The sequence below is a fragment of the Anser brachyrhynchus genome, assembly GCF_964034855.1.
Source record: "Anser brachyrhynchus genome assembly, chromosome: 15".
Taxonomy (NCBI): Eukaryota; Metazoa; Chordata; class Aves; order Anseriformes; family Anatidae; genus Anser; species Anser brachyrhynchus.
This window is the reverse complement of record NC_137733.1, coordinates 15027499-15041230: the sequence shown is the minus strand read 5'-3', so window position 1 is coordinate 15041230 and position 13732 is coordinate 15027499. Positions and strand designations below refer to the sequence as shown.

The 13732-nt window shown below is 55.2% G+C and overlaps 1 protein-coding gene across 4 annotated transcripts in view; it reads right to left on the bottom strand.

Moving 5' to 3' along the window:
- Positions 1 to 13732, bottom strand: part of RAI1 (retinoic acid induced 1) — a 74900-nt gene that overhangs the window by 56504 nt on the left and 4664 nt on the right. Inside the window, exon 2 of one of the 4 annotated variants that reach the window (XM_080556015.1) lies at positions 6335 to 6446. The exons of the other annotated variants lie outside the window; for them this stretch is intronic. The gene's annotated coding sequence lies outside the window, so the exon portion shown is untranslated. The remainder of the gene's footprint in view (positions 1 to 6334; positions 6447 to 13732) is intronic. 4 annotated transcript variants of the gene reach the window in all.

Genomic DNA, 13732 nt, shown 5'->3' with positions numbered 1-13732 from the left:
ACAAATATTTATTTTGCAGATATGGGTTAATCAGACCGAAGGTATAGAAATATTTCATGCGCTAATCAGAGTACCTTCAGCAATCAGTATAGTAAATAACTCAGGTAAATTAACATAGGAGAGTTCCCTTATCAGGTTTTAGCCTAAGATCTATGTGCATTAAGGACTAATTTGCCCTCCCCCCTCAGATTTGGGCTGGAGCCCAGGACGGGGTTCAGACCCAGGTCCCTCCCATACGCTTCCACGGGCACTGTGGGGGCTTTTACTCCTGGTGGGATCAGGCGCCGGGATGAATATTCAGCAGCGCAATCGCCGCGCCTTTGTTTTCTGAGCCCTGCACCTTTAAAATTCCAAGGGCTCCGCTGTTTGCGGCTCAGACAGCCTTTTTGCATTCAGTTCGTCGCAGGCTGACACAGAAGACACGATGGAGCAGGTTGTGTCTCCTGCTCTGAGCCCTTCACGCCGCTCTGGCAGCGTGCAGGGGCCATATTAAGAGCCGCCAGTAATTAGCGGATCCTCCCGGCCCAGCGCGGCGCAGAGCAGCCGCAGGCTGGCAGGGCTGGCTGGCCACATCGGGGCCAACACGGAGGGGGCTCGGGGCTCCTGTGCAGAGGGGGCTGAGGGCAGGACGAGCCAAGTGACAGCAGGCCTGCAACCGGGGTGATCTCCAGTGCCACCGCAAATTAGCGGTCCCAGGAGAGACCTTACGTGTAAGGGCAAGAGCTGTGCAGACCGTCCAGCCTCTACATCCCCTGCTCAGAAACCTGTGTCCCCAGACCCAGCTGCTGCTCTTCTGCCTCAGAGCGGCTCCTGCACCGGCATTTTCCTGGGTTTCCTGCGAAAAAGCTCCCGCAGAGGAAGCGTGGAGGGAGGACCTGGCGATTCTGCCCTCGCCTCTGTCGTGTTTTGGGATTCCTGAGAACAAAAAAGCACTGGAGGAATGGCAGGCATTATAGTAACGATGGTGACAAATTTAATTAGAGCAGGAAGCTCTGGAGCGGATTTCAAATGGCAACACGGCATTTTGTGTGAAAGCATTGCACGGCTCCCCCCACCCCCAACCCGCCTCCCCGCCGCCGCCACCGGGCTCCTTCCAAAGCCACCCCACCCCGCAGGATGCGTCCCTCTCATTTTCCCACATGTCGTCCCCTGCGCCCCCCAAGGACTGACACATTCCCGCGGTCTGGAAAATGCAACTGTAGAGCAACCCAATAATACAGCGGCCAGATGTGCAACAGTATATCCAACGTGTCATTCAAAGGAGCCCTTCAGCAGAGCCGAGACATGCTATCCCGCAATCTTAACTAATACATCCTGGGGCCCTGGAGGAGTTGATGGATATATACAATTCCCTTTCCTACAGCTGTGGTCCCTTTTAGAGGGGGCATCCAGACTCAACAATAGCCCCGCTGTTGCTTTCAAGACAGAACCTCTTCAGACAGACCGGGCTCGATCCCGACCCCGCGTCCGCCCGCGCCGCTCCGTTGGGGTCGGCGGGGTTTCGGCACGAAGGGCTGGAGGCAGGATCCGGCCTCGCGGAGCCAGCATCTGCAGCTTCACCTTGTGCTACAGCCTCTGAGAAACCTTGGTAACTGGTTGGAATAGAACCACCTTGGGGAAAAGGCAAGCGGAGAGGAGCAGGTAATAAGATTTCTAACTGGTGCTGGTAGAAAGAAGGAAGTAATATAACAGTTTAATTAATCTATGCCTATTAGCGTTATTAAAGAAAACAGGGAGCTATTGGAGATTTACCTCGGAGAATATCATCAAACGGGGACCTTCTGCAGGGAATTTTATGTCTCTGTGCCCAATTTATAACCAGCACGGAGGTGTGGTGTTAGTGACAGCCAGCGCTGAAATGTCACAGTGCTTAGAAGTCATTAGCTGGGGACACAGGGAGAGAGAAAGAGAGGATGGAGGAGGGGACAAGGGAGAAATGGGGAAGGAAGGAAAAGGAATTAATTTAATTAAAAATATCTTTAGAGCCTGTCTCTTGATTTGTGTGGTTTTGGGGCTTGGCAGAGCTGCTGAGAACGGTGTGGAAGGAAAATCAAGGTTGCTGGGGCTTTTTGAAGCTGATAAAAAAAAATAAGCACACTTTTCATGTTCAGGAAGATAAATCCCCATTTTCTCAGTCTCAAGACAATCCAGTTATTTACTGACAGTTTTACTGTGAAATAAAAAGGGCTTTAAGCTTCTTTCTACTTGATGTCTCCATAGCCTGAATATTATTAGATCCCAGCCTGGTGCAGCTGGAGTTTTGGTTAATAAATTTAACGTCATTAGACAGAAAAGCCTTCTACTGAATGTTGCAATTCTCTCTTTTTTTTTTTTTTTGCCGTTGCAGTCAGACTGTATGTAGGTGGTAAGAATCAAAAGAAAGGAAGTGCGCCTGGCAAACAGGGGAGCGCTAAAAAAAGGTTTCGCTTGGGCTGGGGCTGGGCGCGAGGGTGTTTCGCCCTCAGACGACGCTGGGCTGAGCCCCCCCGGCCCCGATGTCGTGGCAGCAGTGCTGGTTTTGTGGCATCTTGCTGCAAAACACCATGGTGCCTCACTGGGCGCTCAGCCCAGGTGAGGGGATGGCACCGCAGCAGCCATGTCCGCCACAGCTGCAAGGCTTCTCAGGCTGGTGTTAGGCTGGGGCAGAGCGCTTGTGAGAGGCGATGCCACAATGCTCGGGGCCACCTCAGTGGGGCCACCGCGGGGCTGTGCATAGGGTGGCTTTTTGGAGCGGAAATGTCTCGCTTTCCACCTGAAGTCTGCCACCAGCAAGGCCAAAGGTGACACAAAACGTGACTCAGTGGGACAAGCTGGGGAACAGAGCTGAGGGATGGGCGAGGAGAAGGCACGCAGCAGGGCCTCCATCTTCTCCTATGGAGAGCCAGGCTGCCGCAGCCCCTCGGAGCAGGGCTCGCCCTTCTGGAAGGAGAGCTCCCATCCCAAACCCAACATGGCCCCCTTCTCCCCTCAGAGCGGCCGCCATCTTGTGCCTCCCCCTGCCAGCCCCTCTCCTCAGCTGCGATCCTCACGCTGCTGCCCCTGACATGGTGTCTTCTCCTGTCATGAAATGCACTGGCTGGGAGGAAGACACTGAGGAAGACACCAATGAAGATGCTGAGGAAGATGTGCCACTCTTGTTCCCCCACCACTCTCCTGGCCCACTTCTTCCCCAGCTCCCGCCTCACCATCCCACCACAAGCAGGCAGACGCCATCCCCACCAGCAAGCCTGAAGAGTGGCGGGGTTAAGGGGACGCTTTATTTTGGGGAGAAACCAACACAGTTTGGGGAGACTGGGTTTGAGGGAGGCTGCATTTGGGGAGAAATGCACCCAACATGGTGCGTTGGTTCTCTAACCCCTAAACCCTGCAGGCTTTGCGGACATCGGGATAGGGCTTTAGAAGCGGGAGCGGGGACGTGAAGGACCAGGATTCGCCTCCTACCCGGTGGCCCTGCAGCTACGGGTTCACCCTGTGCGGAAAAAGCCTCTGCATCTGAGATAAGCCCTTTCACAAAATAAACAGCGTCGGCTGGAAGGAGAGAAGTGGGAGAGGGGTCTGGGGGAGATAGCGAGGGGCCGGGCGAGCCGGGGCCGGCAGGGACGGTTGCAGAGCCAGGGGCTGCCGGGAGGGGAAGGAAGTGGTTGTTGTGGGAGTAACGTCAGGAAGAGCCTCCTGAGGGGCCCCGGAGGGCAGGGAGAGGGAGAGATCAGAGAGTTCACGGGACGGGGACGGGGATGGGAGGAAGCGACGGGGCAGAGGAGGCCAAGAGGAAGAGTCCTGCATGGGGACGAGGAGGGGGGGGACATGACCCAGGGCCATGGCGGGCCAGGAGAGCCCGACCGCTCCAAAGCGCTGCCGCACTCGGTTTATTCCTCCGCCCAAACTGATCCCTAAAAAAAAAAAGGTGTTTGTTTTTTGTTATCTTTTTTTTTTTTTTTAATTCTTAAATCCCCCTCCGGTGAATAAAAGCAAAACAAATAATCGCAAGAAGCGAGGCTGGGTAATTAGCAGCAGATGGCTCGCGATGACAGGTATCTTCGTACCTGTGCACCCCTACTTAACAGCCTTCGCACTTGGAGGTGCTCCCACATCCGCCGCCTGCGCCAGCCGAACAATTGCAGCCCGGCAAGAGGCACGGATACGGGAGTGCAGACAGCAGCGCCCGTGAGCTGCTTTAGGGAAATCCAGTTTAGAGCCAAGGCAATGCATGCAGAGTCATTAATCTAGGTCTAGTGCCAATAGGGATGGCTTTGCATTAGCGCCGGGCCCCTTTGTAGTTCAGACAATCAGTCGTATTCAAACAGCGCGAGATAACGCTGCAGAAAGCTGAGACCATCGCAGCTCATTCCTCCTGTAAGGGGTGGGGGGAGAGGATTTACAGGCAAAATAGCATTGCATTAATGGGACTGCTCAGTATTCTGCACAGACGCTGGCGGATAATGTCTTTGCAAACTAACTGCAATAAATTAATTAAATTAATCTACTATGCCGTGCTTGTCCCCACCCAACATCAAATTCAAGGATGATCAGGGCTTGCCTTATCCTCCATAGCCTACGAAAGAATCTGATCTCACTTGCTCTAGAGTTTCTGAGGCACTGAATTGCAAAGTACCACCTGCCTCACTAAACTAATCACCAGCCTGGTGGTTTAGATCACATCAGTTTTACATGTAATTAAGACTGTCCAGGAGGGCATGCAGCTGCTTACATGGTCGTTCCCTCTTATACAGCAACGTGCCTCCTGCTCAGATAGGTGCAATTAAACAAGCCTGTTCACAGTCATTAAGCATTAATGCACCTCATTAGCATAAGAACTGGAAGAAGCTTTGATGCAGGGAACCCCGCAGGAGAAGGAGATAGAGAGAGATGTACATACAGACAGGAAGGCGAAGGGCTGGGCCACCACCTCCTCGTGGCCCCGACCATCCATTCCAGCTCCATTTCTCCAAAGCAATGAGCCATGCCGTGCCCTCCTCCCCAGAAATGGGACTGGGTTATCTTTCTCTCCCCCTCCCCCCTTTCTAAATTATGCCGGTGGAAAAAAAAAAAAAAAAAAAAAGAGGAAAAAAAAAAAAACACACCACAAAACTGTTGGGATATTAACCTAGCGAATCCATTAATAAGCTGAACTCTCTGTTGGCTTTGACACAGCACACTAAAGCTTTAAAGAGACAGGGCCCCAGACGCTGGAGATAGGGGCAGAGACAACAGCGCTAACAAAGAGCCACTGTTGCCACGGCCGTGGCCATCTCGGGTAGGTCCAGCTGTCTTTGGTGTTCTGTTTTCCAGACACAAAGAGCAGACTGAACCGTTTTGGTCTGAATGGCTTTCATTTGATGGTAGAGAAAATGAGAGGGAAGAAAGAACCTAAGTAAAGTGTCCAGGAGAGGGAAAAAAAAAAAAAAAAAGAGCATGGTGCGCTGCAGGTCTTCAGTGAGAAAGGCTGCGGCTCCCTGGAGCACAAAATGGGGCTGTCTCAGCCAACGGGCACGGTGCAAAGGGAAGGCGACGTCGCGGTTTCGGAGCCGTGCGTGCCACCGTCAGCGAGGCTGCGTGGGTTAAGCAGGGATGCACGCTCCTGGGAGCCAGGCTGCCCGTCTCCTCCACGCTTTCCCGGCGCTTTGCACAGCACCGCGCAGGTCTCTAGGCACTATCAGACCTCAGATAATAAACAGCTTGTCTGACTCGGTTTTAATCTCAGAGGGAAAACGTGTGTTTGTACAGCACCTGGCACCACCAGGCTCAGAGCCTGTTGGGAGACTCCAGGCTGGACCACTGCGCGTTGGTATGCGCAGCCTCGGCAGGCTTTGCTGCTGCCACGACAAGAAACGGGCTTGCACCGGGAGCATGAATCAGCTGGAAAAAGCGCATCTCCCAGTGAAATGGCTTCGGGGAACCGCCACGCTCACACGCTGCCGCGGGGCCGTTCTCAATCCACACCCCAACCCAAACCATACCCTCAGCCCCTTGCTCCATCCCGAGACGGGACGAGGATGTGCACGCTCCGAAAAAACCTTTCTGCTGCAGCTGCAGAGTCAAGATGCCAAAGTCATGCCCTTGTGCCTCCGCCAGAGGCCAAATCTGCATCCCAGGCTTGAAAAACAGGTCTACAATTTCCAGTCCAGATCCCTCTGTTATAAAGCGCAGCTCTGAGTGATAGAAATGGAAGCTGAGACCAGTTAGATGCGTAAGCCCACCCACCGGAGAGCCCTGCAGGCTCGTCCCTGCAGCACGCGCTCTGTCCCTCTGTCTAGTCCAGGCCGTAAGTGATAAAAGCGTCCACGACTGCAGCTCTCATCTGGGAAGAAGAACAAACAACCCAAGCAGATCTTACCACTGGGAAATGGTTTCTAAGGGTCTCCAGAGATATCCTCTTTCCTACGCTCATTCCATTAGTGCTGTGCATGCTCCATTGTCCCAGTCTCTCCCTCCTTAGTGGTTACATCCTACAAATACAAACAGATTTCGAATCCCCTGTAGCCATTTGGCCCATGTTGATAATAATTTTCCCTCCTTGAGCACCTTTTATCTAGAGATCTGAAAGCATCTCCCTGGCATTAACAGTCATTAGCTCCTCCACCACCACGCAACGTAGGGTTAGCGCTGTCACGTTTTACAGCCGGGGGGAACTCGGGCACGGCGCAGTCTGTCCCGACAAGCAGCACATCTTCTCATGCCCTGTTAGATGGCACACGGACAGGGGCATTCGTCCCCTTGCTGAATCTTCGCTGAATTGGGCCCTAAACAATTTGCCAGCAGCATCAGAGAGAGGAAGAGATCCCAGGTTTGCATCTGAGTCACCAAACCCTCTGTTTTCCCGTCTGTGCGCAAAGAAGTCAACGGAAAGTCTCCCGTGGACTGCAGTGGGAAGTTCACGCTTTTTGAGTCAGTTAAAACAGATTTTTTTTTTTTTTTGGAAGGGGGGGGAGTAGCGGTTAAGAGGCTTTTACTGTGCAGTCGTTTTGATAAACCGAGGGAGCCAGGCTTTTACCCAGCAACAGGCTGGGAGAATGACTGATGGAGACCATGACCCCAGTGAACCGCAGCCCTGCTCCCCTGGTCCCTTCCCATTTGCCTTTTGTGATTACAATTAGCAGTGGGGGCCGGCAGGTGGAAAAAAAAAAACATAACGAAGAGGTCCCTACCCCCCCCCCCCCGCCCCGCTCCCACCCCCTCATTGTCTGCGTGCGGCTGGCTGAGCGTCTGCACACTGCAGTCCTCTGCCCATTGTGCTGCCGAGAACATGCGAACAGACGCTCTCGGGCGATGGGTTTTATTGAACGCAACTTCAATGGCAAATGGAGAGAGAAGGGGGGGGGGGGGGGGAGAGAAAAAAAAAAAAAAAGCCTTGAAAATCCATGCCAAAAAAAAGAGGTGGGGAGGGTGTTTTTTTAATGCAATCAATGGCTCCTTCCTATAACTCTGCCTGTTGTGAGGAAATTTCTTTCCAGTAGCAGCCAGCAGCAGTCCCAAGGCTGTGACATTGCTGTAACGCTTGGAGCTCAGCTCTCTATCTCTGGCAGCAGCCCCGTCTTTTTGTCATTATTGGCTGTGATTGCAGGGGGTGCACGCCAGCTCTCCGAGTGCTGAGATATTGCTGTCTTCCCCTCCCTCTGGACAACCTGCCCTCGGAGAGAGGAGTTTGGGAGGGCGGCGGGGAGGAGACGGGGGTGAAACCGGGAGCTGAATTCTCCCTGCCTCCCCTGAGTAAGCTCCTATCCAAACCCACACGGATAGGTAGAGGTCCCTAAGGCCCTTTCGGAAAGCTCATTAGGAAAGTAGTGACAGATGCATTAGCTATTAAAAAAAGAGGGGGGAGAAGCTATCATAGAACTTTAAAAAAACGCAGCAGCAGCCGCCCGACAGTTTTACTGCTGTCAGATCCCTTTTTTTTTTTTTTTTTGGTGGGCACGTTGCAAAGCAGGAGAGGTTCGGGGAAATATCTGAAGCCTGGACCCTTTTCCCAGGCTCTGGACTGTCAATAATCCAGCCAGGGTATTTCTCAGACCCCCTGGGGGGAAAATATCAGCTCTGGTCCTTCGCCTGCCCGTTGCCCTGCACCTGCTCGCCCTCCCTGTCCTCCCCAGCACCTCCTGGAGAGGGGTTTGGGAAGGGGCTGGAGGAACCCGCTGGGATGCCACGGGTGGCCAAAAAATGTGTGTCAGCTGCTGCCATCACCGCCTCCAAGCTGCAGCCCAGGGAGGACAGGTCTTGGCACGAGATGCTCCCTCCCCACGTAAGCAGGGGCTGCTGAGCTGGTGACAGAGTCCTGCGTGCTGGGACCTGCTGTCCCTGCAAGCTCCGGCACGGCGGAAGGACGGGTACGGGTGACATTGTGCAGCTGCACTGGACGCCCAGTCAGGCTGCGAACCCCAGCCCACCCCAGGCTCCCCATCACTGCAGCACCAGGTTGCAAACTCATGGCCATCAGAGACCGGGGAACGGGCGTGCTGGTGGGATGCTGCACCGGTGGGAGCACTAAAAATCGCCTCCCTGCATCGGGACCAACACCTCTGGCAGCTGTGGAGCCCTGCACAGGGGCTGGAGAGCAGGTAAAGGACAGGGAAATAGGGGTACCGGCTCAAAACTGGGTGCCCAGGGTGGGGGTCCAGGCTGGTGAGCTGGGGAGGGCAGGGGGTGGATGGGGAGGCAGGAGCGGGATGATGGCATGGGCTGGGGGACCCCATCCTGAAAAAGGCCAGCACCGTTCCTACGCTTGCGTGGAGAGCAGAGGCCAGGTAAGAGCAGACCAACAGATGTTGCAGCTGCGTGACAGCTCCCAAGCAGCGCGAGACGAGCTGGAATCGGCGTCTGAGCCTCTACGACAACGCTCCTCACGCAGACAGCGGTGGGGAGCGGGGACGGAAGCGCCGCTTGCACCAACCTGCTCCCAGCACCAGCTCCTGCCTCGGAGCATGGCATTTCCCACTGGCCATCCCCGGCCACGGGGTGCTCCCGGTAGGGGCACGGTTATTTCCAAAGCACCAAGGGGGGGGCACCAGGGGTAGTCGTGAGCCCGTGCCACCCGACCTCCCCTCCTGCCACCTTCAATCTGCAGTCAGGAGGCGGAAAGCTCACCGGAGGAAGACGGCACCAGCAGACACCGTCCCCCTCGGTTGAGTTTTAAATGGCTCTCGGATCCCTTCAGACAAATCTAAATGCACCGATCCTATTGTGTGCATAAATCTTTGCACCGGGCCTGCACGCCTCCACACTATTGATAAAGAGAAACGAGTCTTAAATATTTAATGAGCGAATAAACCCGTTAAGAGGATATGATTAACTGCACGCCACAGCTCTGCATTTAAGGTGTCCCTGCTGTACCTTTAGAGGGGTTTTATTTTTAAGGGAAATCGGCAGCAGCAGCTGGTGGAAGCGAGCAGCCGGGGCGCGCGGGTGCTGCACCACCAGCAGCGCCAGCCCAGCGCTCCGCTTTGCAGGCATAAATACACTGCGGGGGCCCCCGCTGCGAAGGGGGGATCGGTGGGGCCATTTTGACTCAGCCTGGCGGAGGAAAATAGGGCCTGGGAGGGTTTATGAGGGGTTGTAGGAGCCAGTTTGGGGGTTAGAGAAAATGCCCGGACCCCCGCACCTTCCTGGACTGGTCTCCCAGCGGCACGGGGCTGCTCTCGGGGCATCGGGAGTCCTTGGAGCTATTTCCAGCCGAACCACGGAGCTGGAGGACGACCTTGGGCAAGTCACTTACGGTCACTCTGCCTCGAGCCGAGCTCAGCGCGACGCTGCCGGAGACTCGTCTGCTGCGGGTGCGGAGCAAGGAAATATTGGGAGGCAGGCGCTTTGCGCTCTCCTCCCCTCGGGACCAGGCGAGAGCAGCCTCAGGTGCCCAGCAGGGCACGGGCACCAGCTCCCTGCCGCACATGGGCCAGCCCACAGGATGCTCTCGGGCACACCGAGAGCCGTAGACGGGAGATTTTATAAACCGAGCGCTATAAAAGTCCCCCAGCAATGTGACTTTTTACGATTTAAAATTATTTTGATCGTTATTTTTACCCGAGCTAGGAGAATAATACAAAAGAAATCACCATGAATCATCGCTCAACTTCTCAAAAACGTTAAATTTAGCTGTTTTTGTGCCACCTTTTTGTTTACGTTCTCCAAGCGCTTCTTGCCAATGAGTTACCGGCAAGGATTTTTGGCCAGGAAGAGAAAAAAAGGAAAAGACAGACTGTTAATTTTAAGCAGCGATTGAAGATACTGGAAGAAAGTGAATTTAAAATTCTTAATCGCAACAGTTCCCTCCCCAAACCTCGAGTCTAAAAATTTTGCCCGCCCAATCAGGAAGCCAAAACCCATCATGTGATGCGAGATCCCAATTAAAACGGCTCCAATTCTTGAGGCTGAGTACTCACAAAAGAGCAAAGACCGCGAATTATTTGCAGAAATTATCTGGAGGACAATTTTGAATAATGAATACGACGGGGGAAATCGCAGTCACTTTGAATGCCTAATGCAACTACAAAAAAAAAAAAATCACGAACAATTTGCGAGTAGAAAAGAGGTGAAAAGCGCGGAATAAATCATTTCTCAGAGTCCTTCCCCCACCAGCGATTATGACATACGAGCGGTGCCCCGGCACGGCTGTAAATGCTGCGGAAACCAGCTCTCCGCTGACAGATAGATGGAAGTCACGCCTGGAAATGCACCTAATGGGAGAGGCTGTGCTACCGCAGGCAGGTGAGGGACCCCGCGCCCAGCGCCGGCTGTAAATCGGGGTTGAGACAACCCGGGCAGCGGGACGTGCGAAGCAGGAGGGAAAAATGCTCTGGGTGATGGAGCCGAGCAGGGAGCAGCCGCCGGGCACGTAACCCCGACGTGGCAGACCCCGAGAGGCACGGGGCACTGTTAAGGGTGAGCTTCTGGACTGCGTGACTGCGACCGGCACGAGGGGTGGGAGATGCCGGCTCCTCCAGGAGTGCCGGCTCCTCCTGGCTCACCGGGTCCCGGCTCTGTGCTGGGAAATGTCGTCCTGCAGCACAGGGATCACGAGCACCCAGATATGTGCAGGGTCTGGATTTCGGCAGCTCCCACCCTGCCTCAGCCATCCCTTCTCGTAGCAGGGCTGAGCCAAACTCTTGCTTCGCCCTGAGAGCAGCTCCCACAGCCACCTCGGACACCTGGAGAGTGGAGAAGTGATTTCTGCTTAAACCTGAAAAGTCCTCCGTGCCCAGGCACCAAACTTCACGTCTCTGTCAGATTTACAACAAGCAGCTTTGCACTGCATCTCCAGCAATGAGCCCGGGGACCGAACCTGCACCAGGCTCGCTTTTCAGCTGTGAGGAGAGCTGCTGATGGGCGAAGGCACGCAGAGCCTGGAGGACAGGTGCTGGAGGACCCTGGGGACCACAGCAGGGCACGGCGGAGCTGGCACCGTGCTGGGAACGACGGGTGCAAACCCCAAGGGGATTGCTGCGAGGGGTGAAACCTTGCAGTCGCTGCCTGCAGAGCCTGCAGCTGCCCCTGAGCCGGGCAAAGTCTGCAAACGCCGCTCACGTGGGAGGCCCTGGGCCTCTTCCTGCCCGAAAATCGCGTGCAGCACGGCGCAGCAACGGTCTGCTGGAGATGGAGCCGCGCACCTCCCAGCCCGCTCAGCTGACGTCGGTCAGGGTAACGAGAGGTTACAGCCTGATCACAAGACACGCTGACGAGGCATCTTCCCCTTCTGGGGAGGAAAGTCAAGTGCAAAAGTTGTAAAAGGAGTCCGGCTGCCTCTTGTGCCGTCGCCTCCTGGCAGCTCGGCTTGCGGGGAGAGACGGTTCCTCTTGTTTCCCTTTGAAATGGAAGGGGAAGGGAAAAGCCAAAAACCTCTGCATTTTGGGGGTAAGAATCAGAAAAAAAAAAAAAAAAAAAGAAGTTTTTTAATGTTTTGGGCCAAATATTCCCCAAAGGCTCTGCAAGCGGAGGCTGGATCTCTTGAATTCGCTCGGGTTCAGGACGTTTGTACCAACTCGCACCAACTTTGCGACGAGCCCCGCAGGGAAGCCTTGCTGCTCGCCGCCCGGACTGAGGCATCAGGAGAGCCGCTCATAAACCGAGCCGTTATCTGCCGTTAGCTCACCTGGAATCCCTGATTTCTCACGTTATTGTCCTGCAGAGGGAAACAGCTCCTTGAAAATAAAACTGGGAAGAAGAGAGTTGTCCCCCAACGCAGCATCATCTTTCCAGAGGGCTCTGCTGGGTCACCAGCATCCTGCATCACCGGCAATTAAAAGCGTCGCGGTGGCTTCGGGGTTTTCATCTTGTGCCCCTCGATTTACCATGGATTCCCTGTTGAGCAACACAAACCAGCCCCGCAGAGCCCATCCTGCTCCACTCCTGCTTTTCCAGGTCCAGCTGCTGGGTGTTACGGGGCAGTTTTCAGAGCGCGGGCGTTTGCTTCGTGTGTCCAGGGAGAGCAGGGTGCCCTCGGAAAGCCGTGCCAGCAGGACAGAGCTGCTGCTGGTCAGGGAACCAGGCAGGGGCAACCAGCTTCTCCTAAAAGAGCCTCTGAGTGAGGCGTTTGGAGGATGGAGGAGTTTGAGGAGGATGGGCAACATCCGAGATCCCCCAGGTTCTGCTCCTGCCCGTCCGACGGTCTCCCCCCAGCACCGATTTGGCTGGTACGATGGTTGCCTTAATTACTTTTGGGGACGGCTCGCTGGGATGACGACTTACGGTGCCCAGGGCACTTCCGCGCCCGGCTCTCTTACAGCACTTGCCTGCTATCGTGCTGACTTCGCAGACAGGGAAATCGAGGCACAGAGCTGGCTCTGGAGATCCGCGAGGCCGGGTGCTCCAACGCCACCCCCCAGGCGACACCAGCACATCACCCACAACCCACTGACCATCCCCAAACCCCCCCCGAGACACCTCCTGCTCCCTTTCCATCCCCAGCTCGGCCTCCCCGAGCCCCCATCCTTTGGCCCTCCCCTCGAGCACCAGTTTCTGTCTCCGGCCCCCGGGCGCAGCACCACCAAGGCTGGGGGAACCAGCATGCCCCCCCCCGCAGCCCCCGGGATCACGCAGCTCCGCCGTGGTGGTGGCAGCGGGGCGGACAATGACATTTGCTGCGGGAGCCTGACATCGAACCCAGCCAGTCAGAACGGCGGGCGTTTTGCTGGCAAGGGGAGCAGCTCCGCGCCGACACCATCAGCGAGGGGACAGGAGAGGGAGGGGAAAGGAAAAAAAAGCCGAGGCAGCAGCCAGACAGCTGCCTCTTCCTCCTCCTCCTTTTGTGCAGAAATGTGTTTTTGTTTGTCAGTCAAACAGATTGTTTTCTCCTTCTTTGCAGGCCAATTGTTTCTGCTCCTGCAAGATAAGGGATTGAAAAGGGCTATATTTTTATGGCACCGAATCTAGGCCCTCCAAATTGGAGGGGAGACATCAAGTGGGAGGAGATTCCTGTTCAAACCAGCACTCCTCTCCCCCTTTCCACTCTCCAATCCTATTTCCACCCCCATTTTCCTTTTTTTCTCCCTCCTTCTCCCGCCTGGAGCTGCCTCTCGGCCCTCTCGCTATTTAATCTCCGTGTCTCTGGTGGACTCAGGAGGTTTACACAGCTTCGTCCTCTTTGCACCATCTGCTGAAAAGAATCCGTCTGTCCTTCTGCCGCTCTGTCCGGCGGCTCCTCCTGCCATCCTCCCCCAGAAAAAGGGAGAGCGGAGCTGCTGCTGCTGCTTGTGAGTGTCCAGAGGAACAAAACCCAGGAGGGGGCTTCCTTTTCTACGGCGGTCTT